Source organism: Acomys minous (assembly GCF_964271855.1).
Source record: "Acomys minous genome assembly, chromosome: 16".
NCBI lineage: Eukaryota > Metazoa > Chordata > Mammalia > Rodentia > Muridae > Acomys > Acomys minous.
Window position 1 is genome coordinate 16,562,525 of NC_140498.1, and position 15,873 is coordinate 16,578,397.

Genomic DNA, 15,873 nt, shown 5'->3' on the forward strand with positions numbered 1-15,873 from the left:
TGCCGCCTTACGCTCCTCCCTGGCATGAGCTGCATCCGTTGTGAATGCAAATCCTTTCTCGTTACAATGTCGCTTACTTGTGAGGTATTCGGTCACAGTGATAAGAAAATAGCTAACGTATTTTCCCCCAGACAGGGTTTCTTTGTGATAGCCTTGGCTATTCTGGACTCACTTAGTAGACCAGGCTGGCCTCAAACTCCCAGAAATCTGCCTGCCTCTGCTTCCAGAGTGCTGGGATTAAAGCCATGTGCCACCACGCCCCCTAGATTCTTAACTCCCTTGCAGGTCCTTAAAGGAGCCTCGAAGGCCTGCCTGGATTGTTATCGGACAGGATCCCTGGGGGTCACCACATTGCCTCGCTGCCATCCAGCATCTAGCCAGCAGGTGGCAGTATCTGTCCACTTCCACTTCTCCAGGTAGTCCCGGAAGATTCTCTTCCTTTAACCAGAGTGTAAATTAAAGCCCAGAACACAGAGTTGGGGAAATCCCCAATCTCCGTGCATTGTTCTGGTCTGAGTCATGCATTTCACCCTCTCCCAGACACACTCCTCTGGACGGGCCAGTCTGTGGAGGAAGGGCTGGGAGAATGCCGCCAACATGGTGCTATCTGGGCGCTTTCTTCCTTCCCGCGTTTGTGTCCATTAACCCATGAGGCTGCGACACCTGCTTACTTACCGAGGGGGCTTCCTTTTTATAACTTTTATTAAAAAAAAAAATACACTGTTGCCCTCAAAGTTTTCCCCATAATTCAAATTGTTTTTTCAGGATTGATTCCAAGAAGCAAAGGCAAAGCGTTCAGCCAAGGAATGGCAATGTTAATTAGCCGCCTTCTTCTTCTTCTTCTTCTTCTTCTTCTTCTTCTTCTTCTTCTTCTTCTTCTTCTTCTTCTTCTTCTTCCTCTTCTTCTTCCTCTTCTTCTTCTTCTTCTTTTTTTTTGTTTTGTTTTTCAAAACAGGGTTTCTCTGTGTAGCCTTGATTGTCCTAGACTTGCTTTGTAGACCAGGCTGGCCTCGAACTCACAGCAATCTCTTGTTCTGTGCCTCTGCTCCCAAACTAAGGCTTCAGCTTTGCACCTAAAAGAACCAGCTTTTTGTTTGTTTGTTTGTTTGTTTGTTTGGCTTTGTTTGGTTTGGTTTTTCGAGATAGGGTTTCTCTGTGTAGCCTTGGCTGTGCTGAAACACACTCTGTAGACCAACTAGGCTGGCCTTGAACTGGCAGAGATCCACCTGCCTCTGCCTCCCGAGTGCTGGGATTAAAGATGTGCGCCACCACACCCGGCCAACTTGGATATTTCAATTCTAAACGTTATAAAATATGTATGTGACAGAGCCCTATTTAATTAAACATGGAGGGATGTAGTTCAACAGGAAAGTGCTGCCTCCACACATAAGGCCCTGCCTTCATCTCCCAGCGCTGTGAAGAGGAAGAGAGATCGTCACACAGCCAAGTCAGTTTCACGCCGAGTAAACACATTAGGGAACCCACACACTGGCATTCAAGTAAGTGTCCCCAGCTGCTAATAGTGTCTCAATCACCATAGCCAGAGAGTCAGAATGAGCTAAAGCCCCCAGCAGATGAACGGAAAGGCAAAATTCAGCAGACTCCAACATCAGACTATTATTCAGCCATAAAAGGAAGTATTGACACATGCCACAGTGGAGATGAACTAATGTTGTAGGGGAATCCTCCAGAGAAGACTGCTCAGACATGGGTTTAAGCCAATAGAAAGTCCTTATTAGCTGGCCGGTGACTACCCTGGGTGTTTGGAATCCCAGTGAGGGATGTGCTTTTTAAGCACAAAAAACCGTGTCCTGGGTTGACATACTTCTGTTAACAAGAACAGTTAGCCAGACGCAGAACTACAGAAGCCAAAAAGCAAGGTTAGCACATTTAGAGACTTTCCCGGAACTGAATGGACACTGATGGGTTAGGCCTTTGTTTTCGTTTTTGTCAGGTGTGCTGTCTACGTGCTGAGTTTTATAGCCTTGGTACTTCCATCATGGAGTCAGTTATGCTAAGGTCTGGGGCCCTGTTACACTAAAGCATGCCAAATGAGGCCACACCCCAAAGGCAACATATGTATCATCTCATTTAAATGAAGTGGGTAGAAAAAATTCCAGAGAGATAGAGATCGAATCTAGGGGGTGGGGGGAGGTGTGGTGGCTCACCACTGTAATCTTAGCACTTGGGAGGGAGGGAGGGAGCGAGGGAGGAGGAGGAGGAGTTCAAGGTCATTGTCAGCTCCATGTGGAGTTCATGACCAGCCTCAAACACATGAGACCTGGTCCCAACAGACCAAAAATGAAGAAGGAGAGAAGTGAAGGAGGAGGAGGAAGAGGAGGAGGAGAAGGAGAAAGATAAGAAGGGCTGAGGAGGAGAAAGCAAATTGGTGCTTCAGGAGAGATGGGGAGTGGCTGCTGAGAAGATACTGGCTTTTTGCATTCACGAAATGGCAGAGTTAGACACAGCGTTTACACAGCCATGGGTGCACTAAACCTTCGTCCCCTCTCGCCCAGCAGCAGCGCCCCGCCCCCCACATCTTCCCATCCCAAGGACTCCAGGCCCTCATGAGTAGACACCACCTCCATCTCTGCCTCCTGCTGGGCTCGACACCCAGGAGCCCTTCTGGTCCCCCAAGCGCTGTGACCCTTTTCCCACTGCTATTTCCTTGGCCAGGATTCTTCCAACAAGTGCCTGCTCGGTTCTGCTGACTTATCTCCTCCTCCGCGTCTTTCTCAAACCTAATTTAGCTTTTGCTAAACACTCTACTAAGCACTACATCTGTCAGCTTTTCCCCTTTCTTTGTCCACAGTTTTTGTCCCTGCTCACGTGCTGTCATGTTTGCTATGGTGTACCTATCTCCTGTGAGCTGGAATGCAGACTCTGTGACAGCGGAAACCTTGGTTTGTTGATAAACCTTCTGCAATAGAGCCTGGCACATAGTAGGTGCTGAATAAATAAAAATAAATATCCAACCAATGAAATGTTGGGATTAGATATGACATTGTAATTGAAGGGTCTACAGGGACCGCAGGACGGCTCAGCAGGTAAAGGAGCTTGCCCCCAAGCCTGAAGACCTGAGTTCTATTCCCAGGACCTGCATGAAGGAGGAGAGAACCAAGTCCTGCAAGTTGTCCTCTGACTTCTGTATGGATGCTATGGCGCTTGGGCTCAAAGGTGAGTGTATGCACACACAAATACACTCATTTAAAACAAGGGGGTGGGGGAGTATACAACCTTGTGACTCATGGAAATGCCCAGTATATGACAGCAGTTGTGATTGTGTGCAAGGAGACTACTGACCCCACCTTGGCAGGGCCAGCCCTCTTCCGTCTTCTTCCTCCACCACCTCACCACCTCTCTCATTTTCTTATTCCTATTTATTTACTTAGTTGGTTTTCTGAGAGAGAGAGAGAGAGAGAGAGAGAGAGAGAGAGAGAGAGAGAGAGAGAGAGTCCGTGTGTGTCCTAGGCTGTCCTTGAACTTGCTATGTGGTTGAGGATGGCCTTGAACTTCTGATCCTTCTGAGCACTGGGATTACAGGTGTGCGCCACTAAGTCCAATTTGATGTGGCATTGGCAACTCAACCCAGGGTTTTGTGCATGTCAAAAACTATAAAACCAGCCACAAAACCCAGCCCCGTTATTGCACGTTTTGAGGCAGCCTCATGTAGCCCAGGCTGGCCTTGAAGGTGTATGTGGTGGAGGGTGACCTTGAACTCCTGATCTTCCTGCTTCAGCCTCTCAGGGCTGGGGCACGGGCTCTGCTGATGAGCTGCTTCCCCCGCTGAGCCTGCTCTCCTCAAAAGTTGTAGCTGTGTAATTCCTGTTCTTCAATTCTTGTTCTGAAGGTAGACTTCCCAACTTGCCAGGTCCCATGTGTTTCCTCCACCTTGGCCCCAGGCTTCCCATAAAACAACCTAAGCCTCCATCTATTGGAAGGTCCCAGGGGTAGGGCAGGGCAGCCAGGCCCACCTGCTCACTTTGCTCTAGCCTGCAACTCTATCAATAAATGTTCACTGGGTGAGATGAAAAGATGGAGGACACATTTTCCACTTAGGTCTTGTTAGGGGCTCACTACACTCTGAACTAGTGATGGATTCGAGGATAGTGTGTGTGTGTGTGTGTGTGTGTGTGTGTGTGTGTGTGTGTGTGTGATATATCTTGGTTGTGAGTCTAGCCTTTAACAGCTGAGTCATTTCTCCAGCCCCCTTTTTTTTAACTTTCAACTTTAATTTTTTTTTTTTTAAATCAGAGTCGGTCAGTATGTGCCAGACAAGGGTCTCAGGGATCAAAGCCAGTTTCTGCAGCAAGCACCTTTGCCTGCTGAGCCAGCTTGCTGGCCCCTGAAGATGCCCCTTTAAAGAAACTCAGAGAAGAGCCCGTTGGCAAACAAGTTTGCTGTCCGCTCTGTGGCCACCAAGTGGGGGTGGGGGGGTGGGGGTGGGGGTGGGGGGGAAGAAGGTGTCTTCTCTGTTAAAGCTAGACCATCTGTTTCCTAGGGACTCTCAGAGATTGTGCAGCTTTTCCACGCAGACCTGGACCACAGCTTCTGGTCTCCTTCTAGGTCCTTCTTCGACCAGAACTCACTCCCCAAGGGCAAGGAATCCCTCTGGAGCCACCTGCCCAACCGCACAATCTGCAAGCTGTGTGGCCCTGCCCAAGGTATTGTCTCCTCTGGCTTTTCCTTCCATGCAAAGCAGGTGAATGTACCTGTGACCTGATAGGGCAGGAAAGTGTGAAATCTGATCAGTGCGGTAAGGTCTGAGTTTTGGAAAGCCTCAAATTTCTCAACAACGCTTTGGTGAGTGGCAAGAAATGTAGGAGAAAGTGTCCAGAACAGGACATTAAGGTGACTTCTAATTCTGGATGGCTGCGTGGCCTTTGCCTAGTCACTTTTCCTCTAGAGGCGCGAGAACTGTAGTCAGAACAGACCCAGGTAGGAGGTTTCGGGTTCCCGGAGGGCGCCCTCCCTGACACCCTTCCCCTGCAGCTGGTGACACCCAGACTCCAAAAGTGAAGCACCCAGGGTGGGGCGGGGCGGGGCGGAGCGGGCAGCGGGCAAACCCGATTGGCCCCTGAGCGCCACGTGTCCCCCACCACCGTGCGCCCAGCCTGCGCTGCGGCTGCTGCTGGGCTAACGGGCTTCGAGCTGCGTCTCTGTCCGCTCTGACCCAAGGCCTCCCAAGCGCGGTGAGTATGCAGAGTCGCTTCAGGGCACAGAGTCCAGTGCTGCGGGGACCAGGGACAAGCACCTGGCCAGGTCCCTGCCGGGGTGCGGCCACCCTAGTGTGTCCCAGGAGAGAATCCGAGGTGCAGGCGCGAGGTGACATCGCCCCTGCGGGGGAGGGGAGCTGGTGGAGCCCGGGCCCCGCCAAGGGTGTGGTCCAAGGCCGGGGCGGGGGGGGGGGGGCGCCCAGTCACCTTAACTTAACTAGTGGAAAAACTTGGGAAGACAAAGGGACGCGGATCTAGGGACCATGGGGAGGGGGGCTGTGAGTTCCCCAACTTGGAGAGCTCTAGAAATGGAACCGTCTGTTGCGCGCCAGACAGCTCGGCTCATGGTGTGTGGTGCCGGAGAGAGGCTCTCTGCTGCCCACCGAGGTCTATCCCGAGGGTTCTGATGGACCAGCCCCCACTGCGCAGCTCACCTGTCCGGGTCCGGTCCAGTCCGGTCCGGTCCGGCCCGGGAGCCATGGAAGCTCTTAGCAGGATGCAGAGGCCCCGCTTTTTCTTCTATTTATTCTAAGTCAACCCGGAGCCTTCTCAATGCTCCAGGGCCTTAGATGCTTCTTACTGACCGCGAATTCATCTCACCACCAGCTTGTAGTGTGGCCTTGAGCCAGTCGCTTTCCCTCTCTGAGCCTCCCTTTCCCAGGTGCTGATAACCCCTTCCTCTTTCGAGGTAAACAGTCCTATTGAAAGTGAGTTGGTTTGGCTGCTGGTTGGGGAGTCTTGAGTACAGGTTTGGGGCATGTAAAGCTCCTTTAGGATAGTGAATCTGTTCTCTGCTTCCTCCCTCCCACCCTCCCTCCCTCCTTCCCTCCTTCCCTCCCTCCCTCCCTCCCTCCCTTTCCTTTCCTTTCCTTTTGTCTAAACTCTGGTGGGTCTTCCCAGACACTTCCAAATTTGGGCATATGGCTCCTGGATTTGTAAGGGCTCCTGGTGTCCCCCCAAGAATCTGCCCTCCTTTCCACCTCCTCTCCTAGTCAGATCACACCGTGAAGCTGCTGTCCCCGCCCTTAGACAGGATAGCCTGACTCCCCAGCCTTTTTGCCTCGTCTGCAATCACTTCAACCCCTGTACACTCGGATGTTCTGGCTTCAGGCCCTAAGCCCTGCCAGAAGACCCTGGGTAATCCTCTCCCACGTCCATGGGTTGCAGCTTGCCTGGGGCCCTTGGTTGGATCTCTTTTCTCTCTGGGCCCTTGTTCCCCACAGCAGTCTGCTGAGGTGACTGCCACTTCCGGTGTGCACCCCCCCCCCCTCCACCCGCCAATTCAACTGTTCTCAGATTTGGGAGTTGGGTGTGGCTGGGCATGGAGGGCGGAGAAGGCCTTCATCCCCTTGCAGCTGTGACTGTCACTCACAATGTTCCTTTACTTCCTGTCCTTTGTCCATGGGTCTCTCTCTCTCTCTCTCTCTCTCTCTCTCTCTCTCTCTCTCTCTCTCTCTCTCTCTCTCTCTCCTGGGATACTGAACCTATTTGCTGTTTCTGGCCTTTGGATGCAGCTGTCTCCAGACAGCACATGGATTTGCCCTGAGAGTGGAGATGCTAGGGTGAGGGAGGGGCAGGGAGGGAGGGACTGCAGCACTGGAGAGCTGCCAGAAACCATACATACATCTGCACTGCAGCTCCCAGAGGAGCCTGGACACCGGGCCCCACCCCGCCCCATCTCTACACCTCCACCCACAAGCTGAGCATCTCCCCACCTTGATTCCTTCCTCGGGCACCTCTAGCCAGCTCCTTCAAGAGACTTCCTGGCTATGGTCTCCACAGATTCCCCATATGGAGAACGGGAAATGAGGGTTGTAGCCTAGCTTGCTGCTTCTTGGCTTAGAACCCAGCCTCTTCTGTTTACATACTGCATTCCATTTGTGTTTGGAATACCTTCTCCTGGGTCCTGGGAAGCCCCCACTGACACTGACCCTGCAGAGCTGCGTTGGCCCCAGGCTTCTTTGAGCCCAGATTCCCCCATCTGTAAAAGGACTGATCTCTTTTTCTGGTGCTGAGCCTGCAGATTGGAAAGTGTCTTGTAAACTGTAGGGTACTCTCTGTGGAGAAGCTAGTGCTGCTGTGGTAACCTCAGAAGGGTGTGGTGGTGCTCAGGAGGCTACCTGAGCCTCGGGTTCCTCTTTCTCAGGACTGGTGCCCTAAAGACATCATTGTCACTGATGGACCCCTTCCAGCTGAGCAGACTTGGAGACCCCTTGCTTTGTTAGATGCTGGTGTCAGACCATTACAGAGATAGACAGTCTAGCCCTCAAATGTAAACTAGTAGCTAGAAACGTGTTCCTTCACACAGGGGAAGCCCTGGTTTCTTCCCCAGGGAGGCATAAACTGTGCATCTGCAATTCCAGCACTCAGAGGTGCAGGCTGCAGGATCTGGAAATTCACAGTCCAGAGTCACCCTGAGCTATAATAGAAAGTTGGATACAGGAGGTCCCATCTCAGAAGAAAACTAAAGGATAGTTGTAAGCCCTAGCACAGCACTCCTGTGCACAAACTTTCCGTGCAAGGTCCTCTTATGCACACTCATCTTGCCTTCATTCTTCCTCGGCGTGGTAGTCCATGCCTTTGCCTTTAATCGAAGCACTTAGGAGGCAGAGGCAGAGGCTGTTGGATCTCTGTGAGTTTGATACCAGCCTGATCCACTACAGAGAGACCCTGTCTTAAAAAACAAACAAAAACTACTTAGTCTTTATTCCTTTTGTTTGCTTGTTTTTGTTTTTATTTTTTACACTTTGAGTATAACCATATGAGTTATTTTTAAAATATTTTTATTTACATGTATATATTTATTTGTGTATGTACTTTTGTGCTGTGGTATGCATGTGGAGGTCAGAGGACATCTTACGGAAGTTGATTTTCTCCTTCTATGTTGTGGGTCCTGGATGGAACTCAGGTCATCGGGCTCCTCGCATGCCTAGCCACTTTCCACATGAGTCAGGGTCTCTCTCTTTTTGTTTACCACTGGCCCTTGAGTTATCACGGATTCTCATGTCTCTGTCTCCCACCTTGCAGTAGGATGGTAGGCTTGGCTACTGGGCAGGACTTTTACCTGGGTACTGGGGATTTGAACTCAGGCCCTTCGCAGCTTACCACATAGATTCTAAATAACCTTGGGGCTTTGATCTCAGGATGCCTGGCCCCTGGGAGATACTAGACCTATGGCCATTCACAAAGTGACCTCACATGGCATTCAAACCCAAGTCAGACCATTTCTGATTCTGGGGCAGCCAGATGAATGCCTGGGGCCCTGTCCAGCTGGGGATCAATGACTGTAGGTCAGGATTGGAAAAAAAAAAACTGCTCTCGAAGAAACCTGAGTGTCTGAGGGTGGGGGTGGGGCAAGGCAGGGGTGCTGTTTCTGCTGAGGATTGTAGCTGCTGGAGTCTGAGAGGAGAGCCGCCCGCGTGGTGTCGCACTTGGTGTCCCAACACTTGGGAGGCAGAGGCAGGCAGATGGCTGTGAGTTCGAGGCCAGGCTGGTCTACAAAGTGAGTTTAGGACAGCCAAGACTACATAGAGAAACACTGTCTCAAAAAAAAAAAGAAAGAAAGAAAGAAAGAAAAAGAGGGAAAAATGAAAAAGAAAAGGAGAAAGAATTTATCTTTCCTTAGAGGGAGGAATGGAACCCCATGGAACCCCAGAATTGACACATGCTAGAGGAATAATCTACACTGAACTACATACCCACCCTGAAAGGGAGTTTTGAAGACCACGGCCTTCAAGTATTATAGTAGACTTACCCCAGGAGGCACCAAAACTTTCTGGGGGAACAGAAAGTGTTTTTGAGACAGGGTTTCGCGTAGCCCAGGCTGGCCTTGGAATTGCTATGTAGCTGACGGTGAATTTGTAACCCTCCACCTCCCACGTGCTGGGATTGCTTGTGTGTATGCACTCTCATGCCTGGTTCATGGGGTGCTAAGGATCAAACCCAGGGCCTTGGGCATGCCAGGCAGGTACTCTACCATCTGAGCTACGCCCCAACCTACCACAAGTACCTTTTCTATGGTGTTTTAACAGTGGTTTTGAAGGGTGGAGAAGTGAGCAGTGAAATGGCTTAGCAAGTAAAGGCTCTTGCCACCAAGCCTCATGACCTGAGTTCAAGCCTCAGGACGCATGTGATGGAAGAGGAGAACCAGCTCTCATAAGCTATGCCACAGCACATGTGTGCTTCCCTCCAAAAACAAACAAACAAACAAACAAACAAACAAAAGGTAAAGCCAGGCACAGTGGCGCATCCCTGTAAGCAGAGGCTGGCCAGCCTGCTCTACAAAGGGAGTCCAGATCAGCCAAGGCTACACACAGAAACCCTGTCTGGGAGGGGAAAAGTGGTAAAAAGTTTATCATAATCTGTACTCTTTCTTTCTTTTTTCTCTGTAGTTGTTAGGCCAGAGTCCCGGGCATAGTCTATCCCATTTTCTGTCCTAGCCCCAGCTCCCACCTGTGAGCCTAGGTTGCTCACAGCTCTTTGTTTTGTTTTCTCACGAGTCCCCAGTTAATCAGTAATTTTCTCTATGGACCAAGACAAGTTACTCAACTTCTCAGGTCATTTCCCCTCTGGCCACAGCACGGGAACAAAGTAGTTTGGGTCAGTGGTTCCCCCCACCCCGCCCCCCCGGACTTCTCAAAACCTCTGTAACTGGAGTTTTATCATGTAAAGCTGGGCTTCTGAAGCTCTAGCTAGCAAGGCTCAGCCTCCTGGTCCCAATAAACCAGTCAGAGACCAGTAATAGTGGGGAAAATGTTAAAAGAACATTTACTCAATGTGACCAAGTTGAGACTGAGGGAGGCAGAGACACCAAGCCCATTTTTTTTTAAAAGATTTTATTTATTATTTATACAGTACTCTGCCCCCCCATGTGTGCCTGCATGCCAGCAGAGGGCACCAGATCTCATTATAGATGGTTGTGAGCCACCATATGGTTGCTGGGAATTAACCTCTGAGCCATCTCTCCAGCCCAAGCCCATTTTTCAGGAAACTGACTTGAGCCTTAGGTCTGGAACTAAGGCAAGAGATGTGCACAGTCAACTGGTTCTGGCCTGGCCTGGTTCTGGTTCTGGTTCTTCTCGGTGGCTCTCAGAACCCCTTACCTCTTCAATGCCATTGCTTTAGGAGCTCAGCCTGGTTCCTATTGGCTGGCTATTCCTGCCCCAAGGCAGAGCTCGCCCTCATGGACCGACTGTCCTCTTTTACAGGACCATCTTGTACTTCAGGGATCTAAGGTGACGCCAGAGGAAAGGGTCAGGTCGGTGCTTAGCTCTGTACTTTCAGCCAGCGTAAAGGAGACAGGCGGACTCCAGATGAAGACGGAGACGCCAGGATTTCAGTTTAGATCTTAGATTTAGTTTCTTTGTGAGCAGAGTGAGGGGTTTGTGCTCTTGAGGAAAAGCATGCTTGAAGGATTGATTGGTTTCTTGGCCTCTCCATGCAGCCTTTAGGAAGTGCCACTCTGGCTGGACGCAGAGGTTAACCTCTTCAGAGGGTTACAGCAGGCACAATAGCTGATGCAGTGATGTCCCCAAAAGGGGCCAAGCCATGAATCACATGCAATAAAATAAAAAATGATCCTTTGCCTAAGATTGTATTCTATTTATAATCAATGACTAGTCCGAACAGATATTAGTAACCAGCTCAAAATGGAATCAATAGCCACCTTTATATGGAAAGAAGTATGCACTTAGAGGCAAAACTGGTTTTTCCACCCGGGGGTGGGGGTGGGGAGGGGGGATGGTGGAATTGCTGTGCGTGAACAGTAGACACCTGCAACTTGCTGAGCTATAAAGAGCCCGAAGACAGAAAAACTAGAATCAGATAATCCTGAAAGGTTTTCTTTGAAGATAGATTCTTTTTTTAATTCCCCCACAGTGCACAAGAGGCCAGTGACCTCCAGTTACGCACGAGTAGCAAATCCTCAATGGCTGACCACAAGGCAGTCAAGGGAGGGGTAACGTGGGGTCTGTGGGCATTCCAAGGAGGGGAGATCTCCCTGGCTTCCCAGTTGAGGTAACAGCTGAATCTAGCAGAAACCAATCACTTTATTGGCTGCACTGGCCCTGAAACCTTATCAATCTCTCGTTGGCCTTTGGTCATTTGGGCGGGGGTGAGGGGGTGGGGGGGGGTAGGGGGAGGTCCTCAGGTTGTTTTAATAAAGCTGGAATGGAGGAACACTGGTCTAAGTTCTAGAAGGCTGGATGGATAAATAACAGTGGAGGATATCCCTAGCTTAGGGAGGGAGGCTGGTTACGACCCTTCAAGCCCCACCTCTCCCTCCACACACAGATAGATGGAGGGCTGTCCTAAGATTTCAATCATTTAAATAGAGATTTATTTTTTTTTTTGAGACAGGGTTTCTCTGTGTAGCCTTGACTATCCTGGACTCGCTTTGTAGACCAGGCTGGCCTTGAACTCACAGCAATCCGCCTGCCTCTGCCTCCCCAGTACTGGGATTAAAGGTGTGCACCACCACACCCGCTAAAAATAGATTTTATTATTAGTGCTCTGAGGGAGAGAAAGAGACATGTGGAGGTCAGAGGACGACTTTGTGGAGTCTGTTTTCTCCTTCTATCCTTATGTGGTTCTAGAAATCGAACTCAAGTCAGCAGACTTGCATAAGAAACACTTTCTTTTCTTTTCTTTTTGGGGGGGGTTGTTTTTTGTTTTTTTTCAAGACAGGGTCTCTCCCTGTTACCCTTAGCTGTCCTGGAATCCCTTTTGTAGACCAAGTTGGCCTCGAACTCACAGTGATCCTCTTGCCTCTGCCTCCCGAGTGCTGGGATTAAAGGTGTGCGCCACCACGCCAGCCTCATGGGAAGTACTTTCACCTGTGAAACTTTCTTACTGGCCGGGTTTTGTTTTGTTTTGAGACAGGGTCTCGAAGCATAGCCCTGGCTGTCCTGGAACTCACTCTGTACACCAGGCTGGCCTTGAACGTAACAGAGATCCATCCACCTCTGCCTCCCCAGTTCTGGGATTAAAGGTGTGCCCTGATGCTCCTGGTTCTACCTGACAGTTTTAACTATTTTTATCTTTGAAATGAATTGAAATTTTAAAGTTTAGGAGGGGGAAAAAAAACGCAACCATGAGCTTATTCGCACATGCATTAATATGTACAGGCACTACTGCCCGGCACTCAAAGAGAGGCCAGGGAGCTGTTGGGGGTGCAACACCTATAATCCTAGCACACAGGAGGCTGAGGAAGGAGCGTATCCTATTGCAGACCAGCCTGGACTATATAATAAGGTTCTGTCTCAAAACAACAAAAATCAAAAAAGTGGGGCAGGATGGTGGAGCCCTCCAGTGAGGTAAACAAAGGGGTGGGGGTGAGGGAAGAAGTGGCCCAGGCTTATAATGCAGATAAAGTCTCAGATCAGGGGTGCCCTGCATCTATTTCTATCTGGGCCAATCAGACCTCTAATGTTCTCCTGTAGATAAGATCTTTCTATACACATACACACACACACACACACACACACACACACACACACACACACACACACAGGGGGAGCATAGAAATACCTCTGCCTGTACCGGATGTGGGCAGCAGTGAACAGCTTCCTACAAAAGCAGCCCCTTCGAGCCTGTGTTCTAGCTGCAGAAATCTGCAGCTCCCTCTGAATGCCAACTTGACATACGCCACAGAAACATATTTGGTTGGCTGTGGGCATGGCTCAGTTGGTAGGCGGCTTGCTAGCACGCTGGAAGCCGGCCCTGGGTTCAGTCTCCAGTACTGTAGACACAGTTTGCACACACGTAATCCCAGCCCTTGGAAGGCGGAAGCCTGAAGGTCAGATCATCTGAAGACACATAAATTCAAGGCTAACCTGGCATACAAGAGACCCTGTCTCAATCAAAAACAAACAAACAAACAAACAAACAAACCAAGCAATCTGAGGCCAGAGAGAAGGCTCAGTGGTTAAGAGCACTTACAACTCTTCCAGAGGTTTCTCCAAGCTTGGTTCCTAGCACCCAGATCGTTTGGCTCACAACGTTCATAACTCCAGCCCTTAGGACAGTGGTGCTCAACCTGTGAGTTGTGATCCCTTTTGGAGGGGGGGGGCAGGGGTGTCAACTAACCCTTTCACAGGAGTTACCTAAGACCATTGGAAAACACAGATATTTACATTACAGTTCATAACAGCAGCAAAATTACAGTTCTGAAGTAGCAGTGAGAGTAATTTTATGGCTGGGGATCACCACAAACATGAGGAACTGCATTAAAGGGTCGCAGCGTTAGGAAGGTTGAGAACCACTGTGCGAGGGAGATCCAACCCCTCCTCTGATTCCTCCCCCACCACAATTCATGCTTGCTCATTCATCTGGGAGACACATACACATCAGCATAAACAAGAGGAAACATTTTAAGTTACTGTTGCAGGCCTGGAGAGGCAGCTCAGTGCTGAAGAGCACTGGTTGCTCTCGCAGGGGACCCAGCATCCACATGGTGACTCACAACCATTTGTAACTCCAGTTTCAGGGACCTGATGCTCTCTTCTGACCTCTATAAGCACAGACCCACATGTGATGCAGGCAAAATGTTCATAAAATAAAGAAACCTAAAATAAAATTTTAATTACTTTCAGGTGGGCTATTTTAGACTCCCACAAAACGGGTGGCTTTTGCGTACAATCTTGCAATATCCTAACTTACAGTTTTCCCGTTTTTGAGATAAACTGAGGCAGAGAGAAGTGACACAACTGTCTCAAAGTCCTGAAGTGGGCATTTGCAGTTGCAGGATCCGAACCTGGGGGTATTGACTTCAATGGCCATATAAAACTCATCCCAATAGGAATGACCATTTACTGCTTTTTTTTCCCCCTCTGTGTGCCAGATAGTCTTACTAAGCATTTTTATATGCTGTTTCATAGTTCACATTGGAATTCCAATATGTCTTTGCAGATGTACAAACTAAGATTCGGTTTAAACAGCTTGCGTAAGTCAGAGCTCAGGGGACATGGTGGCCCTGGCCACTCACTAGGACTCTGCCCCAACAGAAGACTACAATAGTCATAAGCTACAGGGCAAGGCAGCGGTGATGATGGCCACTCAGGAAGAAGCCATCCAGATCACTGCCCAAAGGGAAGGGGTCCCTGGAATGAGCCAATTGCTTGGGAGCTCAGATCAAAAGAGACTTAGGCCTCTGAGGGGAGAGAAGCCATTTTTATCAATCTCAAGAACCTAATTCAGGTAAGTTGGTAAAACTTAGAGACTGAGGGAGGCCTAAGGAGCCGTGAGATCTGCCGATCAGTGAAATGTGGAAGATGGCAACTGTGTATTGACTTCATTTCACTAAGGCCCAGAGAACCCAGGCAACCCAGCAGGAATCATATAAGCTGGGTCTTTCCTCAGCTGTGTGGAAGCCTGCTGTGACCTGGGACTTTCAGGCAGGGCTGTCGCCTGAGTCCTAGCCATTTAGAGAGAGGTTTGGAGGACAGATGGTCAGGCTTTAGCTGGGATTGTGGGCCAGTGGCTGTGCAGCCAGCCTGAGGCTCTGTGGTGTGTAGGCTGTTACAGGAGGGTCCCAGTGCTCAGACAGCTAACCTCTGTTCTTCAGCCTTGAGGTTTCCCTTTGGAAAGGACCCCGTTGACCCTCTGAATTGCAATCTGAACACTTAAATTATCAAAGATGCTCACTTTCTGCATGCACAGGAGACAGGCTCCCAACAGGCACACAGAAACTACCATTGGAGTTTTCCCCCAAAGGCATGGCGGGGGCCCCTCCTTGGAGCGAGCTCTCTGTGGAAAGGGGCTCTTGTCCAGATGGGCCTGGGCGCCAGCCAGCTGCTGAAGTTTCCAGCAACAGGGCCAAAGGAAAGTGCCTCAGCCTTCTAGTGACAAGTCTCAGCCTTCCCTCCCCCATGTCAACTCACTTTCTGGACCTTATTCATTCCCTGGGTCTCTGGCTGTTTTGGGGCTCCCTTTACCTGCCGCTGCCCCTTGAGCCTCCAGGCTTGAGGAAACCCCAGAGCTGGTTCTGGACCGGATCCTAGATGTCACACCTTCCCAAGTGAGGTTTCCATTTCCTGATGAGAGCTGCACTTTTATACCAAGGGGCCCCTGGTTGCCAGGGCAACAGCAGGGTTTCCTGCAGCTGAGCCTGTGATTGCAGGCAGATCTGTCTGAGGTCCTCCACCCCTGGCGTCATCAGATGACTGCCCCCTTGCTGACTTTAGGAAGATAGTCCTCCCACAGTGGTGATGACAGGGAAGCAAACTGAACAACTTCCCTCCACTGCAATAGACAGCACCACCACTGATATTTCCTCTCTGTGCTTGAAGTCACCCAGCTCCCATCCCCCAGCAGCACTGCCAGGCAGTTTGTGCTTAGCACAACCCTGCACTCAAACGAGCACATAACTAACAAGTGTTAGGAGAGTGTTCTCTTAAGTTGGGGGATGTGTAGGGCTGGAGATTACTGACTGAAGGTCTCTGTGGTCCCACATTCTCTCCTAGTTTATTCCTTGCAAGTAAGTTATTTTTACTCTGACTCAGCGGTATGGAGCTGTTTTAAGCTTGCACCAGCCACTTCTGCTGGAATACTGTGGTCCTGATTGCTTAACTTGCATCTCCTGCCTTTCTGCTGAGTGCTCGACAGCTCAGCTCAGCTCTGCACCCAACTCCCTTCTCCTTTTTCATTTATTTATAACATA

The 15,873-nt window shown here is 50.0% G+C and overlaps 1 protein-coding gene across 2 annotated transcripts in view; it reads left to right on the plus strand.

The window, feature by feature from the left end:
- Positions 1 to 5,072: 5,072 nt before the first annotated feature.
- The window catches only part of ANXA6 (annexin A6), a 55,171-nt gene continuing 44,370 nt past the window's right edge, over positions 5,073 to 15,873 (plus strand). For both annotated transcript variants that reach the window (XM_084762406.1, XM_084762407.1), the window contains exon 1: positions 5,073 to 5,192. The gene's annotated coding sequence lies outside the window, so the exon portion shown is untranslated. The remainder of the gene's footprint in view (positions 5,193 to 15,873) is intronic.